Below are 24,291 nucleotides of genomic sequence, written 5' to 3' on the forward strand. Positions count from 1 at the left end.
TTGCTCTCTATCACACACTTCAGGATGTCTCCACAGTTCCCCCGAGGTATACAGTGAAGTGCATCTTCAGTTGCTATTCTGTTTCCCTGACTGCCGTAGGCAGTAAGCATGAATTCAGTGATATCTGTTAGTCCTTTTAGGGCAACTTAAATGCTTTTTGAGGATGGGGGCGGTGGTGGTGGTGGTAAGTCAATTTTAGGCTATCTATTGTCTTTCATGAGCACTAAGGTCTCAGTCATGCAACTGGCTCTGCACGGAGTCCCATTGACTTTGCTGGGGCTCCATGCATGCACAGGTATATACCTGCTTGGAGAAAGCTGCAGGATTAAGGCCTAAATATATCTTAAGAGGAAATAAATCAAGAAGGTTTTGTGGAGATCCTGTCTGATTTTAAGACTCAGGTGACCTCTTTTGGAAGGCAGTAGTCTCTCACACATTGTAGGTGCGTTTTAAAAGATAAAAGTACCTCTCACCCTCTCTTTGAGGATTGTGGGAGTGTTTGGGAGTGAGGATGAGAGTGGGTGTGCTTTGCTGTTCTGTCTTTTTCTGTTGAGATAATTTTGTGTGTGTGTTTAGTTTTGTGGTTGTTGTGCATTTAATTTCAGGATTTGTTCCATTTTAGCAGACTTTTGCCAGCCATCTAGAGGCAGAGACCTCAGTTTGTTGTAGATTCTGAGAGTTTAACCTGTGGCCTATGGGTTGAGGATTTTGCCCCCAGGCGCTGCCTCTGTGGAGTGTGTGTTCTAGCTGTGGGGTAGGTGATTGGGTGCTTCTTGCATGAGCCAGGCTATTGTGTTTGTTCCCACGCTTAGCCTTGTTGAGCAGGTGGTTGTGGAGGGAATTGTTGGGGGAAGTGTTTTTTGTCCCTGTCGTGCCCCTCTCAACACTTGCTGTTAAAGTCACCATCTCGCATGTTCCTCTTTGCTTAGGAAATGAGCAGCTGGCTAGAGACTTGGTGAGTTGCAGTTAAGATCACAAGCCCTCTTAGAAGGATTCCTTTGGGCTGTAAAGCCCCACAAGTTCAGCATGTCTTGCCCTTTCATAGGCAGGTTTATCTGATATTAAACACTGCTTCCGAAGTTCTAAAAGTTTCCCTGAAGTATAGGACTGGGGACTGTGACTACATTGTGTTTGTTGCCACTGAGGACATGGCTTGTTTTTTGCTGTGGGAGTCTGACACATCTGGTTAATCAGTGCCCTAAGAAGAGGCAGGCTGCCCCTGGGAATGGTGATCCTGTGCCTAGGATAGGGTTGCCAACTTTCTAACCCCTGAAAACCGAACACCTCTGCCCTGTCCTTTCCCCGAGGCCACGCCCATACCCCGCCTCTTCCTCTGAGCCCCTGCCCCACATATCCCCCCCCCATCGCTCGCTCTCCCCCCATGCCCCCATCGCTCGCTCCCCGATTCCCTGGGATTCACCTGCCGTCTGCAGAGCCACACTGGGAGGAGTTGATGTGGAGAGGGGGCCTGGGGTGGGGAAATTGGAGCAAAGCGGGACGGAGGGGAGATTGGTCCCTGGAGCAAGGGGCTGGGGTGGGAAATCGGGGCACAGTGGGACGGGGTGGGAAAATCAAAGCACAGTGGGACGGAGGGGGGTCATCCCCAGAGTGAGGGGTTGGGAGGGGAAATCGGGGCACAGTGGGGTTGGGGAGTCAGTCCCTGGAGCGAGGGGCTGGGGAATAGGTGAAATGAGTTCCCAGCCTGCTTGCTGAGCCTCTTGTTTATAACCCTGCCATGCGGATTCCTGGTCTTGTGTCTAGGAGTCTTGTTTCTTCCCTTATTGCAGCAGGTGTAAAAACCTGATTCATTTAATTGATTTAACTAATTTTACATGGGTCTTAGCAGAGATCTTGGCTGTCAAGGTTGGTTTTCATTTCATTGGCTGGGTTTCTCAATTTTTATCAGAGATGGAATCAACGCGTCCTTGGGTCAGTATTGCCAATCTGGACAGTTGCCTTCTTGAGTGAGCCATTCCTGATTATACTCACATTTCTGGTCTTTTGCCTGTTGTTCATGCTGTGTATTGGGATATTGACAAGCCTGGAAGCTTGCTTGCCATTAGTGGTCTTCTGAATTAATAGCTTAGGCCATAAGTCCTTGTCTGTGCTTGTGGCAAAGATCTGTCATTTTTGAATGTTTGTTGGTTTTCGCGATATGGTATGGAGAAGACAGCTGCTGGTGATAGACTTAAACCAGCCAGCCTGGCAAACTATATACAAGCTTCCAATTGCAAAGAGGATGGGTGATTCTCCAATGGAGAATTCTTCTCAGGGATATTGCCACAAATATGTTTGTGCATCATTTGACTCTGCAGATGTCTGTATCATGTTCTTTATATGTGACGGAGGAGACTGTTTTTCGTATATTTCTTACTTGTTCCAGGTTATAGCCATTATTTGTTTTACTTCAGGATATTTTTTGGTTATTGTCCCTTGATTTTTCTCCTATTCACATTTCTCCTATTCATGTATTCATGTTTACTGTTAACTATGAATTCACAAATAGGTCTTGCAAACTTTATTTTAGGTCAAGTAAAGATGGCCATTTTAAAAATTAGACAACATACATTTTTGATACTGGGATTGCCAATGTTATTCAGTTTTTAGATTTTTAGTGGTTTTACACTTCCAGTTGGAGTGTAGATAGTATACTCTTATAAGTGATTTGGATCACCTTATTCAGCAGTGGGCTACTGAATATGCATTTTGTACTGTTCAGGATGGGTAACTGGTTTTCAATTTGCAGGGCTGGCCCACAACATTTTGGCACCTGAGGTGGGGAGCTCAAATGACACCCCCATGCCCCCTCGCTTGGGCCAAAACTTTAAAAGGTCTCAATTCTGCCTTCTTCCTGTACTGCTCTGCACCCTAATAAAGGAGAACTAACAACTTAAAATGCCTTGTTCAAAAATTTTGAGTAACACTTAAATTTCAAATGCCTGAACAGCAAATGTAACTTTTCTTGTGTGCATAATAAACACTGCCATTTTTATCTGTTTGAATAATCAAAGTGGTGCTTTTCATGCCTTCTTGGCTGCAAGGATTTGAACTGCTTCCTATTGAAGGTCCACGGTCTGGGCCAGCTCTGTTGAGATGGTTGCAAGGCCGACCAGCCTCTCCTGTGTCATTGGGGAGCGTAGATGTGTTTTTATTAACTTCAGCTTGGAGAAGCTGCGTTCTCCACTGGCAACTGTTACAGGAAGTGTTAGAAGTATGCGCAGAGCAACAAAAGCATTTGGAAAGAGGGTGGTCATCTTATTTGTGCACATATATTCCAGAACAGCCTTTGGAGTTGATCCTGCTGAAATGTATCTTGAAAGGGTTTTCAGTTCATCACCTAAATCACTCGCATCAATATCACGCATGTCATCATGTTTCAACACTATCTCTAGTTTCAGAGTAGCAGCCGTGTTAGTTTGTATTCGCAAAAAGAAAAGGAGTACTTCTGGCACCTTAGAGACTAACCAATTTATTTGAGCATAAGCTTTCGTGAGCTACAGTTCACTTCATCGGATGCATTCAGTAGAAAATACAGTGGGGAGATTTATATACATAGAGAACATGAAACAATGGGTGTTACCATACACACTGTAAGGAGAATGATCACTCAAGGCGAGCGATTACCAGCAGGAGAGCGGGGGGGGGACCTTTTGTAGTGATAATCAAGGTGGGCCATTTCCAGCAGTTGACAAGAACGTCTGAGGAACAGTGGGGGGTGGAGGGGGAGAATAAACATGGGGAAATAGTAGGTCTTCTTTAGGTATCGTAAGGAGTTTGGGAATATCATACTACATCCCAAATATACTGCTGTGTTCCTTGAGCTGCATGAAATGTTCTTTAACTGACTGTATTGCACAATCTAGCACCTGGTTAAAGAATTCAACTTTGAATTGTTGTTTGGGGTCTCTTACGTGATTATCCCATGCCTCGTAATCAAAATGTCTTCTTCTTCGGTGACTCTTGTATTCTTGAATGGGTGGGAAAATAGCTTCAGTGTGAAGTTCCTCTGCCAACTTCTGTGCACTCTTCAGAACGTTTTGAAATCCCTCATCTGACCAGTAAGACTGTAGGTATGACTTTTCTTTGTCCAGTTGTTCCATTGACCAGATATATCAAGGTCAACACCTTGGAGTCTCTTGCTTACAACATTTATTTCAAACAGTATGTCATGCCACAACATTAAGCCACACAGAAATTTGAAATTATGTATGTTTCTGGTGATTCCATTTTCCTCTGCCACTGTTCTCCCAGGAACAGTTCCTGTCATAGCATTATCCTCCATAATGGCAACGATGGCATCATCTATCATCCCAATTTGGTGTTTGATAGGCTTTATCGCCTTCACTCGACTTCTCCATCGTGTGGCACTCCATGGTTTCAGTGTCAGAGAGGATGTTCCCAGATGTTGCTCCAAAATTTGCCATTGATGAGTTGATGCAGAGAAAAATACATAGATGCTTTGAATTACATAAAAAAATTCAGCAGCCTCACTAGAAGCTGATGCTGCATCACTGACCACCAAGTTCAATGAATGAGAACTGCATGGGACAAGAAAAGCTCAATGGTTTAAGTCTCAGATCAGTGTCTGCACTCTTCTGTTCTTTCCTCTCATGTTGGCACCTTATCGTAGCCCTGACCTCTCATATCAGCTATCGCAATTCCCATATCTTCCAGCTTTTTAAGAAGCACATTTGTCATACCAGCTCCTGTAGTATCATCAATGGCAATACATTCTAGAAAATGCTCTCTGACGGTCACCATTGCAGGGACATTTTCACTAGGTTCTGCTGTTGTTGCAAAACGCACCATTGAAGTCATTTGTTCCGTATGGCTGATGTCAGTTGTACAGTCCAGAATAACAGGGTAATATCTTGCTGACTTCAGATCTGCCATAATCTTCTGTTTGACTTTTGTTGCCAGTAACTGTATGATCTCATTTTGAATTGTTTTTCCAAGATAGTGGTGTGTGTACATTTCTTGGGTGGTGACTCTTCTCAGATGCTCCTGGAGTACAGCATCAAATTCAGCCATCAGCTCCATAATTTTAAGGAAGTTTCCATTGTTTGGCACATACAGCTGATCTGAAGTGCCACGCAGTGCTAGGTTTTGGGTAGCAAGCATTCTCACAATGGCAATGAACATTTTCAGAACATTTTGCCAGTAAAGAGACTCTGATGCAATCTTCTCTTGATGCTGATCATCTATGGTGGCCTTTAACCTTAGTCTCATCTCAAGATCTTTCCACCTATGGAATGTTCTCTGGTGATTTGCTGCCTTCTCATGGCATGCCAGATTTCTAGCCAGATTCTTCCAGTTCTTTGTTCCTGTAGAACCCAATGTGGCTGGAACATTAGACTGGAAGAGTTTGCAACAAAAACAGTATGCATCATTCTGGGTTTTTGAGTACATAAGCCATGGCCTCTCCACTTTGTCACCATTGGGGATTTCACACCAGTAATGTGTTGGATGGAAACTTTTATTTTCACTGTGTTTGGGGAACATGAAGTTTCTCACTTGCTGTGGCCATGCAGAACAAGGAAGTCCCTCAGGCTACTGCTCAAGTGGGTCCACAGTCCTGGATCATCTAGACTTAAGGAACTAAACTCAGCAGCAGCTGTTTCTTGCACCTCCGCCACAATCTTCTCTGATCTACACTTTTCTTCAGGAATGTGCATGGTTATATTCATTTGAGATGGAGATATGGATGCTGCAGTAGCTGCCAGGTCACCTGCACTCTGACTAACTGGAAGATCAGGCATCTCCTCACCACTCACATCCTCACTGAGGCTGGAAGGCTCACCATGAACATTTGTGTCTATGTATCTCAGGAGAGCTCCTTCCTGCTTAGATAGAAAAGCTTCTTTTGCTTTCTTTCTTTTTCTGAATGCTGCCCCAGAGGGGCATTTTCTTCTTTCACTCATGACTGCTGTTCTGTGCCAGCTATAGTGGATCTCAACACTCAATTGAAGGGGACAGATAAGCAGGCTGGTAGCAGGGCCTGAATGAGGGAAGATATCAGCGTATTAAGGGCCTAACTGGCTCCTACTACTTCAGTTGACTGCCTGTTCTCCTCAAGTGGGTTCAGAGAAGCAGCAGGAAACAGGAAGCTCCCTGAGAAGGTGGTATTAATCAGTCAAGGCTCCTGGCGGGTGCTAGAGAGGTACATAAGAGGCTTCTTCTCCTCTCTCTCTCTGCAGCTCCTGCTGCTTTCTGTTATTCCCTCTCACCTTTTCTCCTGCCTGCCTGTTATGTCTCTTGTACCCTCCTTCCTCCAGCACAGCAGTCCACCATCTCTGTGCATCTAGAGCAGAGAGACTACATATGCACCAGCAGCAGACACAATTTTCTACACTCTGGGTCCTAGTGGCACCCCCTTACAATCTGGCACCTGAGGCGGCCACCTCAGTTCGCCTCATGGTAAGGCCAGCCCTGTCAATTTGCAATTCAAAGTCAATTCTTTTTATTCCACTCTACAGAGTTTTTAAAGAGGCAGTCAGATTGTATTTGGGACTTGTTCCTTTAAATCTTCCAGCTGTTTGTTCATCTTAGTTTCAGAGTGAAGTAAACTCTGTTTAAATGTTGATGCAAACATTTTCATGAGGCCTGTGTCCTCCACAACCTTTGCTGCCTTACACTTGTGGATAAAAAGAAACAACCATACACCTGCTGGGCTTTCAGCAGGCTTCAGATTTTTTAAGACTTCTAAAAACCTGCCACTCTGAACTTTAGCTGGATTCTCCTCTGCTTCACAGTTGAATTCATTAGTATCAAAATTAGGGCTGTCAAGCGATTAAAAAATTTAATCGCAATTAATCATGTGATTAATCGCACTGTTAAACAATAATAGAATACCATGTATTTAAATATTTTTGGATGTTTTCTACATTTTCAAATATACTGATTTCAAGTATAAGACAGAATACTAAGTGTACAGTGATCACTTTGTATTTATTTTTATTACAAATATTTTCACTGTAAAAACCAAACAAAATAGTATTTTTAATTCACCTAATACAAATACTGTAGTGCAATCTCTTTATCATGGAAATTGAACTTACAAACGTAGAATTATGTACAAAAAATAACTGCATTCAAAAATAAAACACTATAAAACTTTAGAGCCTACAAGTCCACTCAGTCCTATTTCTTGTTTGGACAATCGCTCAGACAAACAAGTTTGTTTACATTTGCAGAAGATAATACTGCTTGCTTCTTGTTTACAATGTCACCTGAAAGTGAGAACTGGTGTTCGTATGACACTGTTGTAGCCGGCATTGTAAGATATTTACATGCCAGATGCGCTAAAGATTCATATGTCCCTTCATGCTTCAGCCACCGTTCCAAGGACATGTGTCCATGCTGATGACAGGTTCTGCTCAATAACAACCCAAAGCAGAGCAGACTGATGCATGTTCATTTTCATCATTTGAGTCAGATGCCACCAGCAGAAGGTTGATTTTCTTTTTTGGTGGTTCAGGCTCTGTAGTTTCCGCATTGGAGTGTTGCTCTTTTAAGACTTCTGAAAGCATGCTCCTCACCTCATCCCTCTCAGATTTTGGAAGGCACTTCAGATTCTGAAACCTTGGGTTGAATGCTGTAGCTATCTTTAGAAATCTCACACTGGTACCGTCTTTGCGTTTTTTCAAATCTGCAGCGAAAATGTTCTTAAAATGAACATGTGCTGAGTCATCATCCAAGACTACTATAAAATGAAATATATGGCAGAATGTGGGTAAAACAGAGCCGGAGACATAGAATTCTCCCCCAAGGAGTTCAGTCATAAATGTAATTAATGCATTTTTTTTTAATGAGCGTCATCAGCATGGAAGCATGTCCTGTGGAATGGTGGCTGAAGCATGAAGGGGCATATGAATGTTTAGCATATCTTGTACGTAAATACCTTGCAATGCCGGCTACAAAAGTCCCATGTGAATGCCTGTTCACACTTTCTGATGACATTGTAAATAAGAAGTGGGCAGCATTATCTCCTGTAAATGTAAACAAACGTGTTTGTCTTAGCGAATGGCTAAATGAGAAGTAGAACAGAGCGGACTTGTAGACTCTAAAGCTTTGCATTGTTTTGTTTTTGAGTGCAGTTTTGTAACAAAAAAAATCTACATTTGTAAGTTGCACTTTTATGATAAAGAGATTGCACTACAGTACTTCTATGAGGTGAATTGAAAAATACTGTTTCTTTTATCTATCATTTTTACAGTGGAAATATTTGTAATAAAAATAATAATATAAAATGAGCAGTGTACACTTTGTATTCTGTGTTGTAACTGAAATCAGTATATTTGAAAATATAGCAAAACATCCAAAAATATTTAATACATTTCATTTGGTATTCTATTGTTTAACACTGCGATTAAAACTGCGTTTAATCACAATTAATTTTTAATTGCAATTAATTTTTGAGCTAATTGCGTGAGTTAACCATGATTAATCAACAGCCCTAATCAAATCAGCCCTAACAGCCCTAATCAAAATCACTACTTGGGGACTATTGCTCCATTCTGAATATGAATAACATGTATCAGAATTACTCACAGTTCTTCAAATCCTAAAAATATTTTAAAAAATTGATCAAGCTCCATTAATGAATTTAGACACTGCCATTGTTAAACATCTGGAGATCTTGACAAATAGATCAGAGTGCATATTTTGGAATGCTGCTACATATACTACTTGAGCCATCAGACTGTTGTAAGAAATAAAGGTGTATTTTCACTTTTTCTGCAAAATTTTGCTGTTACTAGTTAAATCATTTTTTTTAAAAAAAGATCTCATTAATTACAAATGGACATTATTCACACTTTTGCCCCAAAAAGAGAATTGACAAATATTTATCTTTCCATATTACACATTAGAAATATAACAGCAAACTATCATTCTGAGTTGCTGGAGCTTTCTCTTTTGTAGCCTTTTATAGGTATACTTAGAATGGTCTCAGTTTCTGATCAATTTGAGTGCAAAGAAATTTTAGATCTAATTTTAAAGCAATTCAATTTTTCACTTTTGCCAGATGTACAGAGGTTTTCGGTCCCCCGCCCCTAGTAAAACTACTGATTTGTGGTACATTTAAAATGTGTAGGTTCTGATCAGCACTTCCTACTTAGACAGAACAACCTTCAATTTCAGTGTGTTTTTGTCTGCATAAAAACTGCAGGATTTGAGCCACAGATTTCAAAGAGACTCTTGCCTGAGTAAGGGAAGTCCAACAGGTCTCTCAAGAAATAAAACTTTATTCATTCCTATGCTAGAGAAAGGGTTTGTTACCTTGTGTTTATAATGATCAAACCAATATACTATGTATACAAGTATTAGAAGATAAAGAATGGCTACATTCTCATCTAGGAACAAATCACTAATTTAACATCCAGGTTATAATTTGACCAGGGAGATTAAGCATGGCCACCCTGCTGCACAAGTGTTTCATTGCCAGCAGTGCCTGTTACTGAGTGAGAAAAGACTAGAACAGCAGGATCAGTAATTCCTCTGAGCTGCCATCTTCTGTGAGAAAAGTGCAGGAATGCACCACTTTTCTTCCAGTGCAGGAACTATTGTGAACCAGAACTAAAAATAGAGAGGCAGAGAGAAGAGACAGGATGAGGAAAAGATAATACAGATGATTCCAAAATAAGTTTTATTTAATTTGGTTTACCACATAGGATTTTCACAAAGGATTATGTGAATCATATAGATTTAGGGAGTGTTTTACAAAATTCCTTCTTGAATTATTCCATCCACTTGGCTCTGTCTCCACCACATGAAGTTCAAGATTTTTGCCACTGCCTTTGAGGCCCAGCATAACTTTAATCGTATTTATCCCAACTTCCCTTTTTTCACATTGCTCCTCACCCCGGCTCTGCTTGTGATGCCAGCCCTATAGCCCTGTTCACTGTGATTATCTCTGCACTTTCTTCTGTACAGAACTCTTCCTATGGAACTTCCTTCCCAAACTTAATAATACCCTTTCTTATTCAAATCTCTCCTCAAGTCCTTTTTGTGTTGTGAAGCCTACAAGAAATTAGCCAGTTAATAATCACAAAGTAAGGGAGCAGTCAGGATTGTCATGGTATTTATATGTTTCTTGGTGCCCCCGCAAAGTCCTGCTGAACACCACTGAACCCAGTGTGGGCCCCAAGCAGTCCTTGTGAAAACTGAGCATCTGTTCACACTAGGATCAAAGTTTTCTTTTTCTTTTAAATGAGTTAAACATTTAAAAATCCTTCTATAGACAAGCAAATACAAAAATCAGATATAGTTCTTTTTGTGCAGGCATCACCACGTCACAAAATGACAGATAAAAGGGGTTCATAATCTCCCTGTTTATGGGAAGGGTTGCGGTTTGTGAAAGGAATTAGTCTGGCTTTGAGTGCTTGCTATTATGAAGTAGATGACAAGCAGAATGCTTATAACATGGTTGACAAACAGATTGCTCCTTAATTGCTTTTGTTTGTTTAATCAGACTAATTTTTTAATAAAGAGAAATCACTACTAAATGAAAGAGCAATTATCCATTGCACAAATTATAATAAAATGATTGTGGGAAGTCATATTAGTTTCCAGCACTGTAATGGTGATAAGAAAATAGTCTAATTGTCAGGGTTTATTCTATATGAAATTGGTTGTCCTCGACTGTTAAGATATTTTGGAAAGCTGGCAAAATAATTTATTTGCTGTTGAGATTGGATTAACTCTAGCAAACTTTTTAAGGAACCACAGATTAGTTACATGATAGAAAGTATCTTGGAAATTCAATCAGTAGTTAACTTTAATAACATACTTATGTACCTTGTTTCAAATTGGGATTACCAATTTGTTTAAGATTAAGCTTGTGCTCAAGTGTTTTGCAGAACTGAGGCCAACATGACCAAGTTTGCATAATTACAGTACTGAATATCATAAAGCCATTTAGGTGGAAGTGAAAAATTCAGCAGCTTTTTCATCCATATAAAGATTGAAAAATTCCCATTTGAATTTATGAGGAACGACTCTTTAACTGTCAGTAGTATGTTATTTACTGACACTCCTCAAAAAATAGATGTTGCAAAAAGCTGGAATGCTATCAATCTTTGTCTTTTTATCTCCCCTCCCTCTCCAAAGAAAAACAAACTATTTTAAAGTTTAAGTTGTACACAGTTATGTATTTAACTCAAAACATTGCTAAAACATTGTAGTTAGAACAAAAAGTGATCATTTTAAAGAGAGAAATTCAAAATCAAGATTCCAACTTTCAATGGGACATGGGTGCCTAAGTGGCTGAGGGCCTGATTTTTAAAGGTCTTCTAAGGTGCTAAAAAAAGAAAAGGAGGACTTGTGGCACCTTAGAGACTAACCAATTTATTTGAGCATAAGCTTTCATGAGCTACAGCTCACTTCATCGGATGCATCACAAAAGCTTATGCTCAAATATATTGGTTAGTCTCTAAGGTGCCACAAGTACTCCTTTTGTTTTTTTGTGAATACCGACTAACACGGCTGTTACCCTAAAACCTGACAGAAGATGCTAAAGAAGCATGTAGTGGAATTTTCAAAAGTGCCTGGAAGCCCAATTGCTCTTATGGGAGTTGGGTACCTGGGGCCAGATTTTCAAAGGTATTTAGGCATTTAAAGATGCAGATAACACCTACTGGGATTTTCAAAAATGTCTAGATGCTAGTCAGAGTTAGACACCTAAGCACTTTGAAAATCTCACTAGGCATCTCTCTAGCCACATTGTATGTGCCTAAATACCTTTGAAAATCTGGTCTTAAGTCACTTTTGAAAATGTGACTTAGGCATCTAAGTCACATAGGCGCTGTAGAAAATGGCACCCATTCTCTGTAATGGTGACACTTACGTGTTATGAAGGTGTATGTGGCTGTTGTAAGGCTTTTTCAGGAATAAGAAACTTCCAACTTCATTGTCATTGTCTCTATCATTATTCTGATATGTATGTACAATACATTTAAAATGAACTAAAATGTTGATAAAAGGTCACAGGTTGAAAGTCCAAAGGATTGAAATCCTCTTTAACCACAGAACAGATAAAGAATAGACAGTAGCAAACCCTGCTGTCCTAGAATTACCGGTCACTGTAGGTCAATCTAGACTTGAAGGAAGGAGTCCTGTAGGACTCCCTTGATGCTGATAAAACTGCCAGTTAGAAATTGGACAGAGATGGCCAACTCATTTCACATAAGTAACTGTCTAAAAGGCTATTAGACAACACTGACTTCCAGTAATTGCCAGCCTGGAGCAATTTTTAATATGTGATGTAAAGGTGAAAGCTACCATATCTTTTGCCAGTGTTCTGAACCTTTCTGTCCCCCTGAATCATAATAAATGAAAAGGAATTACTTTCAGTCTTTATACGAACATCACCATAATCCCAAATCTCCATCAGGAAATTGTAATTGGGGATTTCAGTTTGCATTATTGGCTTCTCCCCTTCCGTTACTTGTATTGAATAGGTAGTTAATGTTACACTCCTGTTCGAGCCCTTTTTCTCATTTTGTCAGGGAATATTAATCCTAATCCTCCTCAATCTTCTATTTATCTGTCTTCCTTACTGTTTCTTTTCTTCTCTGTGGTTCCTTTTGTATTTGTACAATTTATTCACAGAGCAGGTATACCACAAATTAAAGTTGCACTGCAGTTATTTTCTTCATACTTTTACGACTGATCTTTCAAAGTATCCTGTTACAGTAAATAGCTTTCTCTCATCCTGTTTTGATGGGTGTCCCCCAGGGCACTTTCCTCTATCCCCTATTCTTTTTGCTTTATAATTTCTTTTTTGGTAACATTGTCTTGTCTCAGAGGTTGCAATGCTGATTACATTCAGTTGTATTCCTCTTTTCCATCCTTTCCCCCTCTTACTCATAAATTTGTTTCTAGCAGGTTATCTTAATTTTTCTCATCTTCAGGCAAGTTATCTTAAATTAAATATAACCAAGACAGAAATTATTTTCTTTCTTCTTTCTCTTTCCACTTCTCCCACTGTCAATATCACTCTCATAATTATTGTTGTTTGCACTGGAAACTTTGTTATCTTTAATCAGCAGTTTAGTTTTGCCACCCATATTGTTGTTCAGTCTTGCCTAGTTCACCTTCTAAACATCTCATATATCAGCAAGTTATTTTAAACAGCAAAATCATGGTCCATGTACTTGTTTTTGCAATGAAATGTATATTGGACTTAAATCCTCTCACTGACCACTTCATTCAGTTCAAAAGGAAATTGTATGTCTCATTTTTGCTTCCCTTTGCTACTGACATTCCTATTTCTTCACTGGCTTTTCATTGCACAAATTGGTCATTCCTATATTTCTTTTATTATTCCCTGACATCCCGCTTTCTTTCTTCTTAATGCCATTCATTTGTCTATTGACAATATTAATGGTAATTTTCTTCCTCTCTTTCCTCATTTTTCTGTTCATTTTTTTAAATTTTATTTGAACTATTTTCTGTCTCTTCATTGTCTAATAAGTCTCCAGTTATTGACCAATTATCATTTTTGAATAGTATTTATTATTATTAATTCGTTTTTTTATTATTGCTGTGTCCTACTGTTATCTTTTCCCCCAAAATTTTGAATCAGTGCTACTATATAAAGGAATCCAAACTCCCTCAATAAAGTCCAAAGGGCAAATCTGCTTAATAAATATAATGTGAATATACTCTAAATAGATATTAGTGAAGTAAGGAATAAGCAAGAGCAATGGTGAAATTGACTGTGTTACTAGCTAAAGAAATAGAATAAAGCAAAAAAATATATATGCTACGCTGGATTCTGCAATACAGTGTGTCATAAATATAAAGGGAAGGGTAAACCCCTTGGAAATCCCTCCTGGCCAGGGGAAAGCTCCTCTCACCTGTAAAGGGTTAAGAAGCTAAAGGTAACCTCGCTGGCACCTGACCAAAATGACCAATGAGGAGACAAGATACTTTCAAAAGCTGGGAGGAGGGAGAGAAACAAAGGGTCTGGGTCTGTCTGTAGTCGTCTTTGCCAGGGACAGACCAGGAATGGAGTCTTAGAACTTTTAGTAAGTAATCTAGCTAGGTATGTGTTAGATTATGATTTCTTTAAATGGCTGAGAAAAGAATTGTGCTGAATAGAATAACTATTTCTGTCTGTGTATCTTTTTTGTAACTTAAGGTTTCGCCTAGAGGGGTTCTCTATGTTTTGAATCTAATTACCCTGTAAGATATCTACCATCCTGATTTTACAGGGGGGATTTCTTTATTTCTATTTACTTCTATTTTTTATTAAAAGTCTTCTTGTAAAACACTGAATGCTTTTTCATTGTTCTCAGATCCAAGGGTTTGGGTCTGTGGTCACCTATGCAAATTGGTGAGGCTTTTTATCCAACATTTCCCAGGAAAGGGGGAGTGCAAGTGTTGGGAGGATTGTTCATTGTTCTTAAGATCCAAGGGTCTGAATCTGTAGTCACCTAAGCAAATTGGTGAGGCTTTTTACCAAACCTTGTCCAGGAAGTGGGGTGCAAGGTTTTGGGAAGTATTTTGGGGGGGAAGGACGCGTCCAAACAGCTCTTCCCCAGTAACCAGTATTAGTTTGGTGGTGGTAGCGGCCAGTCCAAGGTGTAATATTTTGTACCTTGGGGAAGTTTTGACCTAAGCTGTTAAAGATAAGCTTAGGAGGTTTTTCATGCAGGTCCCCACATCTGTACCCTAGAGTTCAGAGTGGGGGAGGAACCGTGACACAGTGTATGACTCTACTTATTTAAAAATGTTAAAAGGTCACTTACAACATAGAATCATAAAAGATTAGGGTTGGAAGAGACCTCAGGAGGTCATCTAGTCCAACCCCCTGCTTAAAGCAGGACCAACTCCAGCTAAATCATCCCAGCCAGGGCTTTGTCAAGCTGGGTCTTAAAAACTTCTAAGGATGGAGATTCCACCACCTCCCTAGGTAACCCATTCCAGTGCTTAACCACCCTCCTAGTGAAATAGTGTTTCCTAATATCCAACCTCGACCTCCGCCACCGCAACTTGAGACCATTGCTCCTTGTTCTGTCATCTACCACGACTGAGAACAGCCGAGCTCCATCTTCTTTGGAACCCCCCCCCCTTCTGGTAGTTGAAGACTGCTATCAAATTCCCCCTCACTTTTCTCTTCTGCAGACTAAATAAGCCTAGTTCCCCCAGCCTCTCCTCATAGGTCATGTGCCCCAGCCCCCTAATCATTCTCGTTGCTGTCCGCTGGTCTCTCTCCAATTTGTCCACATCCCTTCTGTAGTGTGGGGAACAAAACTGGACACAGTACTCCACGTGTGGCCTCATCAGTGCCGAAGAGGGGAATAATCACTTCCCTAGATCTTCTGGCAATGCCCCTACTAATACAGCCCAATATGGCATTGGTCTTCTTGGCAACAAGGGCACACTGCTGACTCATATCCAGCTTCTCATCCACTATAATCTCCAGGTCCTTTTCTGCAGAACTGCCGCTTAGCCAGTCGGTCCCCAGCCTATAGCAGTGCATGGGATTCTTCCGTCCTAAGTGCAGGACTCTGCACTTTTCCTTGTTGAATATCATCAGATTTTTTTTAGCCCAATCCTCCAATTTGTCTATGTCACTCTGGATCCTATCCCTACCCTCCAGCATATCTCCCTCCCACCCCCCATCTTAGTGTCATCCACAAAATTCCTGAAGGTGCAATCCATCCCATCATCCAGATCATTAATGAAGACGTTGAACAAAACCGGCCCCAGGACAGACCCTTGGGGCCCTCCGCTTGACACCGGTTGCCAACTAGACATTGAGCCATTGATCTCAACTACCCATTGAGCCCAATGATCTAGCCAGCTTTCTATCCACCTTATAGTCCATTCATCCAATCCATACTTTTTTTAACTTGCTGGCAAGAATACTGTGGGAGACCATATCAAAAGCTTTCCTAAAGTAAAGATATATCACATCCACCGCTTTCCCCATATTCACAGAGCCAGTTATCTCAACATAGAAGGCAATCAGTTTGGTCAGACATGACTTGCCCATGGTGAATCCATGTTGACTGTTCCTGATCACCTTCCTCTCCTCCAAGTGCTACAAAATGGATTCCTTGAGGGTCTGCTCCATGATTTTTCCAGGGACTGAGGTGAGGCTGACCGGTCTGTAGTTCCCCAGGTTCTCCTTCTTCTCTTTTTTAAAGATGGGCACTAGGTTTGTCTTTTTCCAGTTGTCCGGGACCTCCCCTGATCGCTACGAGTTTTCAAAGATAATGGTGAATGTCTCTGCAATCACATCAGCCAACTCCCTCAGCACCCTCAGATGCATTAGATCCAGCCACATAGACTTGTGCATGTCCAGCTTTTCTAAATAGTCCTTAACCTGTTCTTTCACCACTGAGGGCTGCTCACCTCTTCCCCATACTGAGCTGCCCAGTGCAGCAGTCTGGGAGCTGACCTTGTCTGTGAAGACTGAGGCAAAAAAAGCATTGAGTACTTCATCTTTTTCCACATCATCTGCCACTAGGTTGCCTCCCCCATTCAGTAAGGGCCCCACACTTTCCTTGACCTTCGTCTTGTTACCCTTCACATCCCTTGCTAGCTGCAACTCCAGTTGTGCTTTGGCCTTCCTGATTGCTCCCCTGCATGCTTAAGCAATATCTTTGTACTCCTCCCTAGTTATCTGTCCAAGTTTCTTGTAAGCTTGTAAGCTTCCTTTTTGTGTTTAAGCACCCCGAAAATGTCTTTCTTAAGCCAAGCTGATCGCCTGTCATATCTGCTATTTTTTCTGCACATCGGGGTAGTTTGTTCCTGCTCCCTCAATAAAGCTTCTTTAAAATACAGCCAGCTCTCCTGAACTCCTTTCCCCCTCACACTAGCCTCCTGGAGGATCCTGCCCATCAGTTCCCTGAGGGAGTCAAAGTCTGCTTTTTGAAATCCAGGGTCTATATTCTTTTGTCAGGATCCTGCACATCCATAAGTGAGGAAGGGCAGACTGACGACCCTGAGCTGGAGGATGGCACCCCTAAAGACAAGACAATTGATTAAATCGAAACCAGGACAGGATAACCCTCTCAAAGGTGTTTTGGAATGTTAACATCAAAAGATAACACCAATTAAGGATAGGTTTCAGAGTAGCAGCCGTGTTAGTCTGTATTCGCAGAAAGAAAAGGAGTACTTGTGGCACCTTAGAGACTAACCGATTTATTTGAGCTTATGCTCAAATAAATCGGTTAGTCTCTAAGGTGCCACAAGTACTCCTTTTCTTTCTGCGAATACAGACTAAAACACGGCTGCTACTCTGAAACCTGTCATCTTGCATCAGAGACACTGTCCCAAAGCAGGTCTAATGCTTAGACCTAGGTATCAGTGATTTCAGCTCTGCAGCATATAACAAGACTCTCAATTGAGTGTAAATTAGCTCTGTTATTACACAGTGGAGAGAGGTAGGGTCAGATGGTGTCTGGGGCTCTTGAGCAAGGCTCACACCACCAAGTGCAAGTACCGATCCTGATCCTCCTACCCCAATTCAGTAGGCTTTGGAACCTATGTCCCCTGCCTAGAGTGCCATTTAGTTGAGGGTGAGTCCCTCAACTGGGATATGCCAAGTGCAGTTCTGCTGCTCTTGATTCGCACAACAAGGATAACAACCCTTTATTACTCCTGCCCCAATAACAAGGAGACTGGGGATCCCACACCAGCCAAAAGTGACCATTTGGGCAAGCAATCCCATCATGTTGAGCACCTAGGCAGGGTGCCCATGCAAACGAGATCAGCTTCTGAAGTCCTTTTCACAGCTCACCACTGGATGTCAGGGGAGAGCTCATTCAGACTCTGCTTACATTAATTTTGTAGTGAACCTGTCTCTATTAAATATAAATCAAGTATTTTGTATTGTTTAAAACATACAAGCCATAGGCCCTTTTCTTTCCTCCTCTTAATTCAATAGAATTCCACTAGTGTAAAAGAGGAGAAATAAAGGACTGTGGGTAGAATTTTCAAAATTGCTCAGCATTGGGCTAAATTTGTTCCCACTAAAGTCAATGAAGTGGCTCAATGTTGAGCACTTTTGAAAATTATCTTGATATGTCTAATATAAGAACTCTATTCCAATTATGTCTACTGATGTAGTGCTAGATTCTGACCTTTTGAGATGTTTCAAAAGCTAAATTGTATCTTTGCATGTTAGATATAATCAAAGTGTGTAAATCTTGGACTCTTCATTCCACATGGCTTTCTGTGAAGATTTTCTCCAGATTTTGACAGATACAGATTCTCACCTCTTGAGTTTTGCTGTGTTTTAAATCAAAATGTTTAAATTGAAACTCAGTTGAAACCTGGCTTCCCATCAAAACCATGTGAAACTTCAAATTTTACATAGTTCACAGCATTAAATCATGTCAGGCTCACTCACTTCGTAGTCAACTTCAAAACCAGATGAGCATAAGCATGATTTGAGGATTAATTTAAAATATTTCACACAGCTCACTGTATAAAACACATTATAAACTTGAATAAAGGTTGCAATTGATATAAAAACATTTCCACATTGGAACCAGATATTTAAAACTGACTCTAAATAGATGAAAACACATATAGTGTTTCCCCCTAGAAAAACTGGCTGTTATGTCTGCCAACTAGTGGCCAGATATGAGAATAGACTTAACCAATTAGCAGAGTTCCCCATCTGGTGGTTGGATTCCCTGTAGAGGCTTCTGGCATATTACTATAGCTGAAACTCAAACCAGGGTCCTTTTCTGGATGAGCCAAAAGGGAACCCTTCTCATCTCTGAAGGAAGCTCATCTCATCCGAAAGTCATTCTTCATGTATCATCTTCTAGCTTTTCAATGAAGAAAAGATGTTCCTCAGCTACTTCTCAAAGGCTGTTGGAAAGCTAATGTATGGTTCTAACAAAGTAGCTGCCAGGAGACAAAATGGCAGGTATGTGGAAGTCAAGAGGAATCATTACTATGTTTGAAATATGGAGAAATTTTTCTCTGTGAAAGGAGAGTTGTAAATCTTTCTACATTGAATTTATATGTAAACTGGAGGTAATGACCTCGTAACATCGAAACAATTCCATAAAAATCCTGGCAACAACCAATAGCACAACCATGCTGCTAAACTCTACTTCTGAAATCCTCATCAGGTCCTTCATTATCTCCCTGCACTGACTATTCTCACACCCTTCTCAATGGCCTCTTTAGACCCAGCTCTTGGACTCCAGCATATGTGTTTACTGAGAGGTAATTACATTGGCTGAAAACCTCTTTAGCCAAACAGAGTTTTGGCCAAGCCCTTTCATTTTTGAACTGGTGTGAACAACAGGGTGGGATGACTGTATGTTCACTGTCACTTAGTTGTAATGCTCATTGCCATTATATCTAAAAATCCCCAAGGTACTGATGAAATACATAATGTAAGATGTGAAAGCAACCAGATCATAAAAAAAGAAAAGCTCATGGAGTTGTTAATTTTTGGCATCATGTAATTAAACCACCTTTTTAATGTTATTTTTTTGCTAGTGTCTAATTAGCAGAGCCATCTGCCTAAGGAGTGCTGGACCATCTGTCTGGAATGTTGATCTGTTCATATTTTCCTGGTTCCTGACTAATTAACTTATTTCTCTATGAAATGTAATAGTACATTTTGTTTTTACACTTCAGAGAAGTGTATACATAATATATGTGTATTTGTATTAATACATCCATTATGAGTGTCTGTCTGTCTACCTACAGCAATACAGGTATTATACAGGGTGCAATTATGCTCTCAGTTACATGACTGCAGCTCCCGTTGACGTTAATGGAAGCCAGGTGTTTTTATTCTCCTGTATCACATCTAATAATAGAAACCCTAACCAACAAGTCTTTTTATGACTTTTTCAGATCCTGAACACGACTGACACTTTCTTATTGATTAAGGTTATGATTGCACATTCTGGCTATACTGAAATATACTGTATATAGATTGTTTTTCTTGTTTGCAGTTTGTAGCATCTCTGGAAAATTCATGTCAGGACTTACTATCTGCTGCATTGGATTGTGCACATGTGCACACGCACACACACAAGCTCTTTCCAGTGAAGATAGCAAGGATTTTTGTCCTTCTTGACTATTGTTTATCCAATAAATGAAAGGGACAGCTAAGCATTCTTTGCACTTTTCAGATTTTTTACTATTTGCCTTCTGCAAAGGTATCTGAACAAATTGGATGGCATTTGGCATTCCTTTCCGTTTCCCTTGGAGCCAACCCATCTTCATACATCTAGTTTGCTTCCTAAAGATATTACTATTTAACTTTTGAACAAGATTCTACTGCCCACCCAATCTTTAGACAAAATTATTGAAATATTTTATTGCTGCAAAGTATGCAATTATCCCCTATAGTTCTTTGATGTTGAAAGGGTTCTCAAAGTCCGTTAGTTATCACCAGAACTCTGCTCAGCCTTCAGCTTTCAGCTCAATAGCAAAGTTGACACTGTAAACCTAGGTGGAACAGATTTAGGTACAGCATTATAGTCTTTTCCCAGTCCGATGGTGGACAACCCAAACTAGTGGAAAAGAGAAAGAGACAAATAAAGGTGCCTATCTGATATGAGTACTTGGGATCACCAGGAGGGTTCCTAAATTGCTGGCGCAGGTCTTCCTTCCAGGTGTCTTTAGCTTTCAGGAAGCAATGTGCTTACAGAGACAGACCAATTTATCCTATTTTTTTCTGGGTGGTACAACTGGGTTACTCTTCTTTGAGAAACTGGTGTGGGTTAATCAAATGGCAACTCATGCGTGTGACAAAGACTTAAAATGTCCAGCCAAAATTAAAGTTGTGTCCCCTTTCACCATCCAATCAGAAGATGAGGCATCACTTTTGAAGTCTTGCAACTGGGTCTTACATTCCAGTATATTTGTGCAAAACATCTTATGCCTTACCGGTTTATGTAAGACTAGTTAGGTCATAGCTGTTTGTATGGCCATGGTGATACATACATTGAACACCTGCTGGCTCATCCCCAGTTAGCAGCCTACTTTAGCAAGTTGCTTTCCATGGCTCCCTCTTGAAGTGCATCCTCTGGCCAACTTCACACAGTGTGCTTGCTCAAGTCGTATTTTCTCCTCAGCACTTTGCTGACTGTTGAAATGTCTAGCTTAAAGTTCACAGTCTGAATAAAAGCCTCGCCACTGCTTTTATGATCTTTAATTTGTTTTAACTGTCCAACATGCAGTAACACAATGTCATTTTAAAATTGCTGTTCTTCAGCAGGCCAAAACAGCTGTATAGGTTTTTCATTTCTGCTCTCCTTATTTTAACAATAATGTTAGGAACTCTGTATATATGGCTGACCTGTGTCTGTGCATTAGTGGTCAAACATATAGGTGTACTTTGACTTCTATATTTTTTTTGTGGGGGCAGTTCCAGTCAGGCCAATGGGGCTGCACATGAGTGGGGGGTGAATTCCATGCCTAACCGAGTTTTGCAGTTTGGGGAGGGGGGCAGCACCCCTTCTGCCCCTCCCCCTAAAATATGCCCATGGTCAAACAGTTGCATTTCTCATTATTCAACTCTGTGTTCAGCCGTCCTTAGAACACATTATTTGATTCTATCTATTTATCCATTTGCAGCATTGGTATATTTCACTGACTTGTAGTAACATAAGCATACTTGATTGCAAATAATATCCTTACTTTGCTAACTTCATCACTAATTTAAAATATATCACTATGAACACAGCCCCCTTCTTTTCTTAGCAGGATGCCCCTATGAACACAGCCCCCTTCTTTTCTTAGCAGGATGCCCCTAAAGTAAACCCTGCCATTAATTGTACAAGGTCTTGCATATAGCTTAATTCATAAAAATAGTTTATTCAGTTTATTTCCTTATATTTACCCCAATAAAGTATCTGACAATATCATATAGTGTCTTAATATTAAATGTATATTTCAATTCATTCATTCAAAGTATATTTGAGAAAGGAAAAAAGGGAAGTTTCTCTTCAGCTACACCACAGGTGCGGTTAATAGGCTTGCCTGCACTGAGTTCCATTACATACTCTGGTGAAAGACTGCAAAAACTGTGCCATTGGGTTTTGAGTTTCTACTCTCTCAGGCCTTTGACTTTTCTCTCCTGAAAAAATCTAGATATCTGGGCAGTTCTCACTTAGCAATAACTTATAATTTGGGAGGTTTAGTCAATATATAGGAATCTCAAAGGAACTTGTTGAGTCTGAAATATTTGTAGAGATGTATGTGGAAACTCAAAGTGACCACTTGTATATGAATTTGTTTTGGAAGAGGAAAGAAGATTCCCCCCCAAAAGTCATATAATCTAGTGTATTAATCACAGAGCTAAGAATAATTAGTTTCTGAATTTTGTTCCCATCTCTGCTACCGACAAATCGTAATCATTCTTTGCATTTTTGTAGCATTTTGCATGCATTGCTTAATTATGCCGTGCAACTTTGTAAAGGAGGTAAATATGATTGCTCCCATTTTGCAGAAACAAAGACTGAGTGAAATGAACTAAGGTCATACAGCAAGTCAGTGTTAGAATCAGACAAAAATAGAATTCAGTGATCTTGACTCTCAAAGCCAATGTTCATTCCAATAGATTAGAAAATAAATGAAACTGCAAGGAAATCTACTTAATCTTTCTCAGTTTAGGATTCCAGATCTTTAAAATTGGGGAAATAATATTTTTTTTGGTCTGTGGCAGCAGGTATTTTAAATCTTGTGCAGTACATTTTCACCTGTGATAAATACCGTTGGCTCTCTATTATAGGTAGTGGACTTGTGGCAGTGGTAAGCTGATCTGTGAGAGGAGTACCTCTGCCAAACCATGTGTTGGATGTTAAAGATGGGCACCCAAAACAAAGCTTCTTTTGAAAATTTTCCCATAAGTATTGTGTTTTGGGGGCATTGCAGTAGAATGGATTATTCATGAGCCTACGAAACGGGACTTGGATTCTAATCTTTTTCCTTTCCCTACTCTACAGTCTGACATTGGGCAAGTCACTTAATGTCTGTCTCAGTTTCTTCATATTGAAAATGATATATACCAGCTTGGTACAGGTGTTGTGAGATACAGTGTGTGTAGCGTTGTTGTAGCTGTGGTGGTCCCAGGATGAGAGAGACACTATAGGTGAGGTAATAACTTTTATTGGACCAACTTCTGTTGGTGGAAGGGACAAGCTTTCAAGCTACAAAGAGATCTTCCTCAGGCCCGGAGAAGACAACCAGAGCGAGCAAAATACAAGGTGTGACAGATTGTTAAGCATAAGGGGTTTACTCATGCTGTAGGATATGCTACATGCTTAACATGTCTTCTTTCTCTCCACTCCCCATCCTACACTGATGACCTTCCAGTAACTCCTTCTACATTGGTACCATAGTAGAGTTTAAGCTTCAATGCTTTTATGGGTTAAAATTTCCAAAATCAGACACTGGCACATACTGCTATACAACATTTAGACTTATTGTGTCCTGGTGGTATTTGCTTTAGTTCTCTGTTCTAAAGCAATCTTTATAATACTCTACAAACCCAGGATACACTGGTATGCTAAGAACAGTCTTTTATAGAGTATATTTGTGAGATAAAACTGCTTTTTGTACAAAAGAGTTAAGGCATTGTTCCCTTTTTAAATAATACCTTATGAGGGTGTTTCATGCTGCTAGATACAATTTGTTACAAATTCTCTGGTCATTCACTAAAGGATTCTTCCAGACTGTTTTAGAAGTTTTCAGTGAATCACCACTGATGTAGAAATTCATCTGCAATAGAAATTGTTTTAAATGGAAAGGAGTCTGGGGAATGAGGGGGACTGGTTATAAGGTTGTTATTTTTCTGAAAATAAACAAACTCGTTCTTGGGCTAGTTGAAAAGGCAAATCAAAGAGTACTGTGTAGTATTGTCTGGAGGCTTTTCCTTCCCCTCATTTAAATAGGCTTTCAGCCTATTATTTTTACTAATCACAGAGTCTTTTTACTATTAATACAATCTCCATGAAAGGTCAGCTGCTGCAAAAAATTAGCTACATTAAATCAGCATGAGTTGGCTTTGGTTATTTAAAATGAAAATGGGGCAAACTGTGGTTTAAATTGTTAAACTGCAACAGTTAGTAAAGAAATCACAAGTTCTTTCTGGTAAAAAGCAAATGCAGTCAATGACACTTTTAATCTAAATAACAGATACGAATACACACCCTAGATGTGAAAGGTACCATCTGATATCAAAGGCACTCTTGATTATACAGTATATTTATTTATTTATTTATTTATGCAAATATGCACATGTATCAGTATGTACACACTGAAATATACACTTCATAAAAGTTACTTCATAAA

At 40.0% G+C, this 24,291-nt stretch overlaps 1 protein-coding gene across 4 annotated transcripts in view; it reads left to right on the forward strand.

The window, feature by feature from the left end:
- The window catches only part of SEMA5A (semaphorin 5A), a 655,298-nt gene that overhangs the window by 351,551 nt on the left and 279,456 nt on the right, over window positions 1-24,291 (forward strand). The window lies entirely within an intron of this gene.

Source organism: Lepidochelys kempii, chromosome 2 (genome assembly GCF_965140265.1).
Source record: "Lepidochelys kempii isolate rLepKem1 chromosome 2, rLepKem1.hap2, whole genome shotgun sequence".
NCBI classification, from domain to species: domain Eukaryota; kingdom Metazoa; phylum Chordata; order Testudines; family Cheloniidae; genus Lepidochelys; species Lepidochelys kempii.